The following is a 15,541-nucleotide window of genomic DNA, read 5'->3' on the forward strand; positions in this document are numbered from 1 at the left end:
CCAGTGGATTTTAGAGCGCAAGTGTAAACTTGGCATTACATTTGAAAACCAAATTTACAAAAAAAGTAAAAAATACAGCTGATTGTCACTTCTACCTTATATAAATATGCCTTGAGTTCATTCATTGGTCTGTTCCTTTACTTTTGAAAGTGGTAAAACCGGCAAAAGTAGCAAAAAATGTAAACTGCTACCATATGAATTGTATGGTGTCTGAAGTAAAGGAACGCTTTTCGAGTAAAAAGTGGTAAAACTTGAAGATTCTTGCACGTAAAGGAACAGAGCTATATTTAGAGGAAATTTCGGTTGCAGATTGAAGGCTGATTGAATGCTTTGCTACACACTTATGGCTATATCACACCATATGCTTTTTCACATGTACAGTGGCGTCCATATAATTAACCCCCTGTTTTTGTAACTATTTTTTGTTCGTTCGTCTATATTCGTAATAATTTAGACATCCATAGCTCAGCTCCCAGATTACATACGGACCTAATTTTTCTTGGACGCGTTCCACATATAGTTAAGAAATCCTCTTTTAAAAATCATTTGCGCTGAGGCGAGTAAATCGATCTACAAAATTTGACAGTTCGTGTGAGAAGAATAAAAACTTTTACAAAAACAGGGGGTAAGAACGACATCCTATTAAAAAGTATTTGACTTGCTACGTTCCAAATATTTGAATATTTATATGGAACAAAATTTGTAAATAAAATACAGGGTAAGCACTTTCAAATAAAGCCAAAATATGTTTTAATTCTCCCTCGTTTATACGAAAGAAACCTCGATTTATTAAAATAGTCATAAATCGACCTGTAGTGGGATTCTCTAACGCATTTTTTGGGTATCGACAAAAATCGTTAAATTTAAAATGCTTATAATTTCGGTAATTAACGATATTGTTCGGTAAGCTAGCGACCAATAAAAAGTACTCGCAAACATCCACCGATAGCAACAGTGATGTCAACTTTTATTTGAACTTTTCATCATTATTTTTGCGTTTTAATTTGACCGATTTTTGTCGGTAACCAAAAAATGCCCTAGAGAATCCCACTACTGGCCACATAATTAAGAACGATATAAGTAAAGGTTACTTTAAGGTAATTTTCATACACAATATGTGAATATATCATTATGTATTTTAGAAATCGGTTACTTTGATTCATTTTTAGTATAAAATGTCCTTCAATGCTACATATTATTGAGTCTAAGATTGAAAATTAGGGCATACATAACGTTTTCAAAAATTTGCCCATAATTTGACGAATTTATTTTTGGGATCTAAAGCCACAGTTTTGGCTTCCTCTCATTCCCTCGATGACGCTCTAAACGATACCCTGTGATTGTCGTCCAACAGTCGGCGCTTATTTACCCTTAAATTGGTTTTTCCCCACTTCTTTGAGTCCTTTACGAGGGAGTTGTCTGGGAAATAGATTCGTATGAGCCATTTCCAGCTTATAAATCGGTAGAATTGTTGTCTGCAGGTAGTAGACAGGAAATAAAAAATAATTTCGTTTTGTACAAAAAATTGGCCTAACTGTATACCGAACGAAAATGAAAGGTTTAATATTTTGAAAGCCTTCATTGCACAATGTCTTTGTAGGTGTGGTAGGCATAGTTATGAAACACTTTTTAATCAATGAAGCTCATATTAATATCAAAATCAGTCAAATCAATAATTTTTATGGATGAAAATACAATTTTTGTATAAACTAATGTCTGATGTACATAGACAAAATTATTGTGGAATTCGAGCAGTCAAAACATTATGTTAATAAATGTTATATTCGGTGTGGAATTCTTCAAATTTTTGTATAGACGTTATATTATTGTTTCATTTCCTGTCTACTACCTACAGACAAAAATCCTACCGCTTTATAAGGTGGAAATGGCTCTTACAAAACTATTTCCCAGACAATTCCCTCGCAAAGGACTCAAAGAAGTGGGATTAAAGCCTATTTAAAGGTAAATAAGCGCCGATTATGGAACGACAAACACAGGGTATCGTTCAGAGCGTCGTCGAGGGAATGAGAGGAAGCCAAAACTGTGGCTTTAGATCCCAAAAATAAAATAAATTCGTCAAATTATGGGCAAATATTTGAAAACGTTAGGTATGCTCAATTATCAAACTTAGATTCAATAATATGTACCATTGAAGGACATTTGATACTAAAAATGAACCAAAGTAACCGATTTCTAAAATACATAACGATATATTCACATATTGTGTATGAAAATTACCTCAAAGTATCCTTTACTTATATCGTTCTTAATTATGTGGCCAGGTCGATTTATGACTATTTTAATAAATTTTAGTTTCTTCCGTATAAACGGGGGAAATTAAAACATGTTTTGGCTTTATTTTAAAGTGCTTACCCTGTACTTTATTAACAAATTTTGTTCCATATAAATAATCAAATATTTGAAACGTAGCAAGTCAAATACATTTTAATACGATGTCGATCTTAATTATTAATAATTATTAATTAATTACACTATCTATGAATGTCATATGAGATGTCAAATTTGCTACCTGTGAATGCTGTACATATAGTGTGACCACTATGAAAATTTTCATCTATCAAAATGATGTGGCAACTCATATGTAAATTTTTCATTTAGGGAGCGCTCTATTCGGCCATGTATTTTCGTATGCAGTTGAGAAATTAATTATTAGAAGAAAACAGTTTTACCAAAAAATGAAGGAATTAGGTAAAGAAAACGAAAATGCAAGTACAATTTAAGTTTTTAACAATATAAATTGTGTTATTTGCGTGATTTATATTTTGTGTTCATATAAAATTGTATGCTAGTGTAAACGCAAAAACTAAAAGTGGTATGGACTTTGACAAACATAAAGCATGTCGAATGGATAAAAGAAGCGACAGCTCATATGACATTGATAGATAGTGTAAACACCCCTTAATATACAGACCAGCTGATGTCATACATGTGAAAAAATATATGGTGTGATGTAGCCATTATCCAGCACGTACAGAAGGAGTTAATCCGGTGCACAAGCCAATTTGATGGCGTATGGACCGCTTTACTATTTTTTCTCTATATCATAAAGAGGGATACACAAGATCAGTTTTGACTGTCGATTTTTCGAAATTATCGATAATTATCAAACAATCCATCAACCACAAAATATTTTGTGATTGCCTGATGACTGACAAAAGTGAACGGCCACACTGGCAAGCAACCGATTATTTGAGCAAAACTGACAGTCAAAACAGAACGTGTGTACCCACATAAAGGAACAATTGTTATCGTCGCATGGTATCATGTTATCGTAGTAAAAATTAGTACTTCTTGGTCCCGGTCCACACTAGCGTGAATTTCATTAAAAAAATTTCATGAAATTAGGTGTTCTTAAATCGAATTCCCCACTACAGCAATTTTATGATTTTACTCTACCATATGCATAATTTCATGCAATTTTTTCAATAAAATCACTCTAGTGTGGACCGGGACTTGCTGGTTCAGTAGTGTGATTCTCTAGCACTTTTTTTAAGTTACCGACAAAAATCGGTAAAATTAAAACGCAAAATTGTAAAGAAATGTTCAAATAAAAGTTGACAACACTCTTTCGATCGGTAGAACTTTACGACTGATTTTATTCGTCGCTAACTTACCGAAAAACATCGGTAATTACGGAAATTATAAGCAATTTACAATTACATTTTACAATCAACAATTGTCGATAACTCAAAAAATGTCAACTATATAAATTGTCATTACGAGGAATTTTTCCACTTTCATTCCCCTTACCCTGCGTTTACACATGACAGGACAGTTGATTACATGTATTGATTGTTAAAAACCCAAAACTTGCCTGTGTGACGTAGGCGCCCAGACAACTGCAAAAACAGTTGTAAAATTATGGGTGAAAATCTTCAATTTCTTTTTGTTTTCCGTTCACATATTTTGCTTTTGTTCTTTTTTTTTCAACACATTTCAATTATTATATCATTTATTTTTACAAAAATGTCAAAAAATTTTTACCCCGACTGTCTGTGAAAAAATTATGGACAGCTGGGAGACAAACGACAAATATATGTATGTGTTAGTAAATCAGAGTTGTATTTGAAGACAAACTGTCTGGTGTAAACGCCTAGTTACAGAGACTTGCCTAATAACCCTGCGTTTACAAATGACAGCACAGTTGACTTCATGTATTGATTATCAAAATACCAAAACTTGCCTGTGTGACGTAGGCGTCCAGACAACTGCAAAAACAGTTGTAATAGCTCATTTATGCCCGTAATTTCTAGCCCTAGGTAACCGGGTAGGTAGCTACCTATTAGTTATCTTTACCAACGCGTTTGGTAATTTCTACGTGCCATTTACCAAGGCGTGTAAATTTTGAATACATGTGGTAACATTGGTGATTTTCATTCATGATTTGGTAAAAACATTGCCACATATAAGTGTTTTTCAATATTTAACACATTGGCAACGATCAACCAGACAAAATCCTTGGTGTAAGTAACACGGCCATTTTCGACCCGGTAACGTTACCTATGGATTGAAATTATGAAATTTTGCTTACACGGGGGATATCTATGAACTCATAGATAACTACGCGTAGAAATTACGGGCATTATATCCCATTTAGATATGACTTCATTAGCCGGATTTAGCACATTATCAGGTTTTATTTGCTAAATCCAGCCAAAATCTACCAGATTTCCCATACAAAAATAAATCCTCGTCTTAAATGGATTTGTTTTAAATCTGGCATAAATCCTCGTATACAACTCTGTTTTTTGCAACATGTTGCTAGAAAATACAAAAAGTTGCAAGCTGCCACAAGAAACAAGGTAGATGCATCGGCGAATTGGTACACTAAAAATAATTTTAAATGTAAAAATTTGTAAACAAGGCGGAAAAATTAAATCTGTTTTGATGTACAAAGTTGATTTTAATCAACCAAGACTAATATTTACGATGTCTAAGCGATAAAATAATTCGTTTATTTACTATTATTTAATTTAGATGGGCAAACTGCAATAAAATAATTCTTTATTTGCTCTTTAGTTAGCATTAGTAGTATAATGTTCCATGGTACAACAAATATAAGGTAAAGTAAATACTACAACAAATACAACTCGAACAACAACCACAAAGGAATTTGTTTTTGTTTGTAACGTTACTGCCAGTTGTATTTGTAAACAAAACAAGGAAATGTCTATAAATTATTGGAATTTAAAAAACTAATAATTTTTCACATTTGGTTGAATATTTTGGAAAACGTGAATGAAAATTCGTTACATTTTCAATTTTCATGTTTCCACATCATTCCACTAAATGCATAAATTCTCGCAGAAAGTAGAATTCTTGCAGAAAAGTTTGGGGTCGCTGGAAATTCATAGAAAAAGGAGAAGCTGTTTCAATGTTTTGTTTTAGAAATCAAAGAAGCACATGTTTATTAGGGCTTTATTTTTTTAAATTTTAACAAAATACCTCTCATATTTACTGCGCGTCTTATCGTTCGAACTTGGAGGAGGTTACATATTATTGATATGAAGAAGTCTTTCTGGGAAATGGTTTTTTTCCGAATGATACATTTTTTTTTCTCAAAAAATATATCCCCAATGTACATCGAAATAGAAATAAATGTATAAAATGTCATATGAAATTTGACACTAACGTTACAACCCAGTTCAGTCAGCTGTGCTAACATTGTGCTAACATGTGTGTTCGTTTACTTAAAATTTTTACAAATTGTTACTGGATGTTGTTCGTTTACTCTACAGTACAATGCAAAAGACCTTAGCCGATTACAAGAAGTTACTGGACTTGTACAAATTTGTACAAATTGTTGAGTAAACAAACACACCTATTTTCAGTATAAACAATAAATTTGCAGTTTGACGTATGTTTATTGAGACGAATTCAATTTACAAAAAATTCTTTTGGCGTTTCAAATTCGATCAGATGAAGCATCTACCTTGGTAATTGTGCTATGAACAAAAATCAGCTGACTGCCATTTAAATCCTCCAAAATGTATATCTAAATGCAATGAGCTTTGTACTGGATTTATTAAATCCAGTCGATGATTTATGGCTAGTCTAAATGAGCTATTAGATTAGCCATAAATCCTCGACTGGATTTAATAAATCCAGTACAAATCTCATTGCATTTAGATATACATTTAGAAGGATTTAAATGGCAGTCAGCTGATTTTTGTTCATAGCACAATTACCAAGGTAGATGTATCAGCCCATCTGAACGAATTTGAAACGTCAAACGAATTTTTTTAAATTGAATTTAAATTGAAAATTTATTCTTTTATACTGAAAATGTTAGCACATTATGTTACTAATGCTAACTAAAGAGCAAATAAAGAATTATTTTATCGCAGTTTGCCCATATAAAATAAATAAACGAATTATTTTATCGTTTAGACATCATAAATATTAGTCTTGGTTGATTAAAATCAACTTTGTACATCAAAACAAATTTAATTTTTCCGCCTTGTTTACAAATTTTTACATTTTAAATTATTTTTAGTGTAGCAATTCACCGATGCATCTACCTTGTTTCTTGTGCCAGCTTGCAACTTTTTGTATTTTCTAGCAACATGCATGATACAATGATACAAGGTAACCTCACGCTCAGAGCTCACAGAGTTGTATTCGATTTGCCGTCCCTTCATTGACAAAATGATTTTGACAAACTTTGTATGTATATGTTAAAATATACATACATATGACAGTTATATTTACAATTTCAAATTCTAAACCAAATTTATTGTTTAACATCTTTAAATTAAAATTTGAACAAAAAATAAATTGCCATTTGAAAATTTCAAAGACAATGGCATTGCCACAGCCGGCAATGCTGCTGATGATATATTTCTTAAGGTTTAAAATGCAAGCACACCCGAAATGAAACCAGAACCTCAACGAATTGTTTGTGCCGCAAGTTCCAAATGAAGAGGAGGCGAAATCTTCAAATACTCCGTCTACAACTGCTGTGGCTATTACAATTGTTGTGGCCACAACGTAAACAATTGTCAACAATTTTGGAAATATCACCAATAACATGCATAAGGCGCGATAACATGCAACGTACAATAAAGGATTCAATAAGACCAACTCCTTCCCCACCTCAGGAATCCAGATCTTCGGATACAATAAACAAAATTAAACCCAATAAATATGTAGTCGCTGGTGGTGATACTCGTGGTGCTCCGCCACATAACAAAGAAGATAATCCGGCAAACAAAAAATATCATCTGCAACTTTGACCACAGATGGAGTTGCAAGACACAAACCATTGGCGGCTAAAGGTGTGGGTGAAGATTAAACCGAAACCATTTTTAAAATGCCGATGGCATCACCGCAACCAATTAAATTTCAATTTCGAAAATGTTAATGGCTCGTCTACAGCCCATTAGATTTGAGGAAGAGAAAACTGAACAATAACAAAATTCCACTGCAACCAACGAAAATGGCAGAAGATAAATTGTCGACCAAATTGTCTATGAAAGACAAGAGCATGGCGGAAGCTGATAATTTCTTTGGATGATTTACCAGTCACCACTCAAGGCCTCAGAGGGTCACTTGCTAAGAAACTAGACAAGCCGGTGACAGGTCAACTACGAATGGCCGCAGAAAGCACATAACCCAAAATCCTAAAAGTGTTTGCGATATCGAAACTCCCGAAAAGCAAAATCCTAAATCAAAACAGCAAAGTCCACGGTGGCGAATTTACCTATACCTAAATTAAGTTTTCAAATAACTTATCTTGGAATAATGTAGTTATGGTTACATCACATTATAGCATCGAAGTCAGCCAATCGGGATGGGTTGCTATACAGCAAAAATTAGGTCCAAGTGATACCTACCCCACAAACGCAAAAAATGGCATTTATTTAAACTTAGGGATCTGTTCTAAGCACATTTATGTCTATTGCTCTTTTTATTGATTTTTGCAGTTACAGAAAAGATTCTAATAAAAAAGACAATATTACAAAGTTGTTACGTTATTTTTTAATATTAAGTATAATAACGGTCTAGAAGATAAAATCTGTAATGTCTTGTATTTAATTTTTTCCACTTGTTGGCCTTAACTACAGCCATGGCAATAGTACACTTTTCTGCAGCCGAAGCGTCGGAGAACCTCGATACTTCCCGAGATATTGGACTCTGAAATTCCGAAAATTGCATTGTTTACGTGGAAACAAGTTACACTTTAAAACATAATGTTGTTTCCATGTCCGAGATTTGCACCTGTCCATAGGAGAAAGTTATAAGTCCCCGGCCGAAGGCCGGCTACTAGAATAAATATACAATTTAAAAAAAATTAAGATTTTTCCGCCTGTTCGTAAAATCTATTTGTCAGGGTCTGTCAGGGCATAACGTTCCTTCATTTTCCTCACCGCAACGTTTCTTTTTACTACCCTCAATTGGTTTGGGTAGAGGTTTTATAAACTTCACGGGAGGTGGTTCTTGTAACTTATCCAACTTCTTCTCAATATCCTCCTTGAACTTCAAACCAATCTCCCCGGGCAGCCAATACCGCCTTGGCGGCCACCAAACGAGCCGCGCCTCAAGTCGGGTGCCGTGTCCTAGATAAGTTATGAAAAGAAAACATAACCGGTATGAGGTAACATTTGTGTTTTGGAAAAACCGGCCAAGGTTTTCTTTTGCGAACCCAAAACTTGGACATTACAGGCAGGCATTTTGGAAAGTTTGGTTAGGCCACCAGCAATACCCAACAATTAGGCAGCCGTAAAAGCACCTAAAAGAAGGGATTTTTGAGAATCGACATACTTTTTAACAATTTTTAAAGCACTTACCCAATCATTGACAGATTTGGGGCAATAAATGTCATGCGACTCTCCACATATTCTTTTATTTGGTTTTAATGTTATTCAGCTCAATGGGCTTTTTCCGAGGGAGTTAAAAGGGTACTACAAAAAAGAAAGGAAACTTTAGCTCCCATATTCGGATATATTTATTTAATTATTTCTCCTTACCCCTGAGTGGCGGAGGCTGTCACTGAAGCAATCATAATAGTGGCATGTGTTAGTATAGCCTGCAGCTCTTCATTGTTCTTATCCTGATCCAAATCATTGCCCAATTCCTTGACAGCCAATAGATATTCAATTTCCCCCAAAATCAAAGACTCCAGTTCGGGAAAACGTTTTTGATACTTCTCCTTGGCAAATTTGTGAATAATTTCTGCAAAAGAAAAAATTGATCAACATTTCCAATTTCCAAAAAGGTTCCGAAAGACTTACATATCTCATTATTCACATCAACGGCTAATGCATTAGCGTCCACAATAAATCTATATTCTGGATCTGATTCCACACTTCCCAACATTTCACTTGCGGTACGTTGACGCTGAGAATACATTTCAATTTGTTGCAAGATATTCTGAAACGTTCAGAGTCTCGTAGTTTACACAATTCCCTTATGGAACGCACTTGAACATCAACATCCATTAGATTTGGAGTTGGTTTGAGAAACTTTTCAATATCTTCCGTGACCTCCTCCGAGGTGGTCGTATCCATTCCCGCCAAATCATCATCGACATCATTATCATCGGCATACATTTTAAGAGCACCTGGCAGAAAAATCTGAAATTTTTACCATGGGTAAAATCAATTTGTTCCGTATGTTCGTTCGTGTACTTCAGTTATCAGTTTCTGCTTCCTCTCTATACAGACTCAATTCGGGCACAATACAAATTAAGCCAGCCTCTTCGTACGGATCTTAGCTGGGCTAAAACCACTCGTTTCTGCATTGGCACTGGCGTCCTTCTGCTGCGATGAATTGGAGTGGTCTCTATTGGATGTAGTGCCGATATTTACATATTCATCAGATGGAAGAACTGCAAACAAAATATAATTCCGATTTGCTTTTACACATTTATTTTATCGTGTTTCCACAGAATTTCAATAGATTCACATGGACCGCGATGTCTGCATCGGTTTTCACACTGCTTACAATTTTTTATTAGCAATTATTCCAAAAAATATTTTATATACACAAAATTTTCAAATAAATATAAACAAACAATATTTTGTTATTGTCAATGACATACAATAACAACAACTTTCATATTGTTTCGAATGCATGGTTGTATTTGGCAGCTCAAGGACGGGTTTTTCAAATGAGATTACCTTCTTATTCTGCCATGAGCAACATGTTGCAAAAAACAGAGTTGTATACGAGGATTTATACCAGATTTAAAACAAATCCACTCAATAGGAGGATTTATTTTTGTATGGGAAATCTGGTAGATTTTGGCTGGATTTAGCAAATAAAACCTGATAATGGGCTAAATCCGGCTAATGGTGTCATATCTAAATGGCATATAAAATTATTAATGAAAATCATCGATTTCTTCTTGTTTTCCGTTCACATATTTTGTTTTTGTTCATGTTCTTTTGTTTTCAATATATTTCAATTATCATATCACTTCTTTTTTACGAACATGTCAAAAATTTGTTAACTGTGAAAAAATGATGGACAGCTGGGAGACAAAAGACAAACGTATGTATGTGTTAGTAAATCAGAGTTGTATTGAAGACAAACTGTCTGGTGTAAAGGCCTAGTAAAGGCCTGCGTACATAAGTTGCTTTGCCTGGTTGCCTTGCTTTCCTGCTTCATTTTTGACATAATAAAAATAAAAGAATAAAGGAGGCCGAGCAAATTTCGAACTGGGTTGCCCTTTTCTTTTTTATTCTTTTATCAGAAGCAAGCAAGGCAACCAGGCGAAGCAGCTTATGTACGTAGGCCTTAAGTCTGTGTTTAGACACACAAATTTCTCGGGAAAGTAAATTGAGTTTTTGGGAGAGAGCGGAGAGAAAAGAGCTCCTCAATACTCTTTCCTACCCCCTATTGCCTAAAAACTGAATTTACTTTCCCGTGTGTCTAAACACGGACTTATGTAGATTGGGACAAGCATAGTACACTAGAGCTGGCAAACTACCGATATTCCCAACATTAGATATTTACGATACTTCATTTCAAAAAATCGATAGCTATCGATATTTGCTGTGGAAGCAAAATAGAGTGCATCCCAGCTGCGCGCTCTCTTGTAAAATTCATAAGTGAATTCATAGGAAAAGATGTACTCCAACAGCAAATGTACTGCACACTTGTAGTGATTCAACTGCATCCACGGATGCAAACTTTTTGCTGGGACTAGTTGTCAAAATTCATTATTGTGAAAAAAAAACACATACAAAATGAAAACAAGCAATTCACAGTAATGCGATATTTTGACGTTTGGTGTAGAGCTGGCAAACCATCGATATTCCCAACATTAGATAATTTCGATATAATGTTTTAAAATATCGATTACTATCGATATTATCGTTAAGTTGTCATCGCCATTAATTTGGAGATAAAAATGGTGGAAATGTCAATAATTTCTTGAAATTATGCAAAAGTAGTTCACAGAAATGTAAAGGAGAATAAACAAGTGCTTTTATTTTATAAAAATGTAAAAAAATGCATTTTATTTTACCAAAAAATGTGTACGTGTGACCATGGTTTAATAAGAAAGGTTAGCCAAAGCTTTATGTCAATTTAAATTTTTTCATTCGAGTATGCCTAAAACTTCAAAACAATATAAACAAACTGTGTATGTGTGTGTGGTGTTTGAATAATATGCCAAACAATTTTAAAAACAATCGAATTCAATGATTTTTAAAATTGTTTTTAGACCATTTGTATGGAAGAAATTGGTGAGATTTGCATTGAAACAATCAGTTTATCATATTCACAACTCGATTATGTGGAGAAAACTTAACTTGTCATTCATTTTTCGCGTTTTTTATAAAATGCTCAAAAAATGCATTGTAAACAAACTCACTTGTTGCTTTTATTTTGAAGTTTTAGGAATTCAAGAAAAACAAGGGTTCTATAGATTTTTTCATTTAAATCTACCTCTTTACTTATACCATGCGTGTGACTACGGACTTACTTTCTTACACACACATGACCGAAAAGCAGCGAAATTTCTATTTATTTCAATGGATTTCAGGTTAGGGGTTTTTATTCCGATAATATCGATAGGCAAAACTATCTATCGATATTGAATTTTTAAATAACAATCGATATTATCGATAGTGCCATCGATTTTTTGCCAGCTCTAGTTTGGTGTGCGATTATTGTGATCGATGTAACACCTTCTTATTCCGCCATGGTTTATGCATTATGCTAAGTTTACACTTGCGCTCCAAAATCCACTGGATTTCACGAAATCCTGAAATACACCCCGGTGTTTACACTTATTTTTTGTTGATTTCAAACATATCACAATGATCAAGGTAGATGCCTATGCGCAGCTGATCGACCATGAATTTTCAAAATAAGTTGTTGTAAATTAAATTAAGTATCAAAAATATACTACAATATAAAACTTTACAACTTTAGTTGGAAAATTATCTATAGATCGTATTAATTGTGTATAGTACTAACAAATTAAAAAATACAAAATGATTTTATCGATGAGACATCATAATATTAAATTTTGATAGATAAAATTTGTGTTCAGAACTTGCAAAATATTAATACTTGCAGCAGTTTTCCCGTTTAGTGGAAAAAATGCGTTCCCGTACTCCGCAATCTAGCAAGATTTGCACTTCTCTTTAAACAAAAACAGCGCCGAATAACACCCTATTCTCCTGTTTTCTGCCATACAATTTTGGCATAGTAGACAACAGCAACGTGTTCATTATCATCTAAATACGATAGCTGATACGTTGATTTTGACATTTCTGCTGCAGTTTTTGCTATTTCCGTCATTTTTTCGCTCCCGTATTTTTTAAGAAATTTGTGTGGAGAAGAAATTTTTGGCAATTCGCTCTTTTTTCTAACATTACCATTAAAAAGTACGAGAACACAATGAAAAATAGCATTGTAACAAAGTAATTTTTTTCACATTAGCTTCGTTCCCGTACTTTTTAATAGTAAAACTCGTAAAAGAGAGAACTGCAAAAAATTTGTTGTCACACACAAGTTTTTTGAAATAGTTCGGGAACGGAAAAATGGAAAATACGTCAAAAAAACTGGAACAAATGTCAAAGTCGGCGTATCAGCCAATCAGACGCCGGCAACCATGTTACTATTTTTTTACTCGCCCAAATTTGTCGTGTAAAAAGTTTTTAAAGAGAGCGTCATTCAGCGCCATTTTTGTTTAAAGAGAAGTGAACATTTTACAACTTTTTTGTGTACGGGAACGGTTTTTGGAGTAAAATGTGTAAAAGTCGTAAAAATTGTAAAAACTTTTTAGTTCTGGAACACAGCTATTGTTTACAAATATTGATAGTCGATGGTCAGACTAGCACGATTTCAACATGGCGACGTCCAGTTTATAGGCGAGGGGTATGAAGTAGTGAAACCCATGTACATGGTTTTCTGTGTTTGTTGTGTTGCCTCTTCTTGTTATTTGTTGCAAGATTTTTTCTTCCATTTTCTTTCATTTTTATTTTCTCAAGCAATCGTTAACAGCAAAACAAACATAAAAAGATTTAATAAAAACAATTAATTAATGAAATAGTGAAAATTTAACTATTAATATTAATTTAATTATTTTGTTGTTTTTTAGTTTATTTATGTTTGTTTTGTTTTTATTGGTATGAGAAACACAACAAACGCGAATGGTAAAATAAAGAGGACATGCAAAAATCTTATATTTCACGTTACCGTGTGTGGACACTAAAGGGTTGTTTACACCATCTATCATAGTCGTATGAGATGTCAAATTTTCTACCTGCGAATGTTGTACACATAGTGTGACCACTATGAAAATTTTCATCTATCAAAATGATTTGGCAACTCATATGTAAATTTTTCATTTAGGGAGCGCTCTATTTGATACGGCATTCTCGTATGTAAAAATAAATTTATCAGCGGTTTTCTGGCATTCTCAAAAAAAAAAAAAATTTGAAAAACAAAATCTTTTAAAAAAGAAAATGGAAAGTTATGTATATTTAAGTATTTATAATAGTAAATAAAGGGTGTTTATAATGTTATTTTTAGATCGATTGGTCGAAAGGAGCAGTGTTGGAAATTATTGCTTTGTGGCAAAACATGAATGCCTCTATAACCCCAAAAACCTATTCTACCACATCAAACATGCTAGATATTCATTTTCCTTCAACCAAAATTAAAAATTTGCGCAAATTTGTAACTCGGCAATAAATGTAAACAATGACAAAAACAGCTGTTTTTATATTTATAGGTTATGTCATATGAAAATAACACTCGTAGGTATGAACGCACAAATTGAAAGTTGTATGGATGACGTCAATTTTGACAAACATAGAGAATGTCGAATGGGTGAAAGAAATGACAGCTCATATGACTTTGATAGATGGTGTAAACAGCCCTTAACGAAACTTGAAAAGAAACTTTAACGAAATTGGTTTCAAGAAACCTTGCTAGTCTGACCATCGACATACTAAATTTTTTTTGTTGCAGCAAGTGACCATCTACCTTGTTTATTGTGATACGTGAAAAGTGTTGCAACTTTTGGCATTTTTTTAGGCAAAAACATGTGTACTGTGATTTCCATGTTGATTTCCTGAAATCACGAAATGAGATGATTTCATTTTTGTATGCGAAATCATGATAAATTTTGCATGATTCCGCGCGAAATCACGAAACATATGAGTTGTCACTTCTCCCATACAAAATGTATATGCAAAGTGACAACTCATATGTAAAAAACATATCGTGTAAAGTACCCATAAATAATTATTTTTCTTATCTCTAAATAATACTTATGGGCCAAATACATACGGTCCATTGTGTGACGCGTTGCGCGTTAAAAACAACAACCACGTGAAAAATGTGTAAGTGATGCCAAGTTTGTTCTTGAAGTTTTCATGTGGCTGTTGCTCAACGCACCGTATGTGCCGAGGGCTTAAAGGCCGCTGCACATACGGCGCGTTGAGTGTTGCGGTACAACCACATGAAAAATTAACTGTAGTAGAGGTAGGCAAGGTATGAAAATTGCTGAAAAATACAACCCTGTAGTCATAGCTTAAAACAGCATCCGGGAAAAAGGGGCACACGTGGCCTTAATGAGAGTAACAATAAAACAACCACCATCAGCAAAGAAGGTTGTGCCGTCGCTTTTTTCAATGAGTTTTAATTTTAGCAATGCAATAACCCACACGATGTTTGTGGAGAGAGCGAAATTTACGCTCTCGATGTCGTATGCGTGTGACCGCACATACTTCATTTGTATGGGTGCCGATACCTGGGGCTCAATTCTGTTTCTATGAAAATGTGAAATAAAAACTTTTATAAAGGAAAAAACTGTCAAATGAAAAAAATTATAAAGGAAATATTTTTCATTTAAATTTTTCACAGAACAGGAATCCAGCCCCTGGCTTAAGGCCTGCGTACATAAGCTGCCTTGCCTGATTGCCTTGCTTTCCTGCTTCATTTCTGACATAATAAAAATAAAAGAATAAAGGAGGCCGAGCAAATTTCGAACTGGGTTGCCCTTTTCTTTTTTATTCTTTTACCAGAAGCAAGCAAGGTAAGCAGGCAAGGCAGC

At 33.9% G+C, this 15,541-nt stretch overlaps 2 pseudogenes; both read right to left on the reverse strand.

Annotated features, from left to right (window-relative positions):
• Positions 1-8,342: 8,342 nt before the first annotated feature.
• Positions 8,343-8,845, reverse strand: LOC141398281 (U4/U6 small nuclear ribonucleoprotein Prp31 pseudogene; annotated as a pseudogene).
• LOC141399933 (U4/U6 small nuclear ribonucleoprotein Prp31-like) lies at positions 8,380-10,020 on the reverse strand (annotated as a pseudogene).
• Between the last annotated feature and the right edge of the window lie 5,521 nt (positions 10,021-15,541).

This window comes from Musca autumnalis, unplaced genomic scaffold, assembly GCF_047663935.1.
Source record: "Musca autumnalis isolate F117 unplaced genomic scaffold, ASM4766393v1 scaffold_3, whole genome shotgun sequence".
NCBI classification, from domain to species: Eukaryota; Metazoa; Arthropoda; class Insecta; order Diptera; family Muscidae; genus Musca; species Musca autumnalis.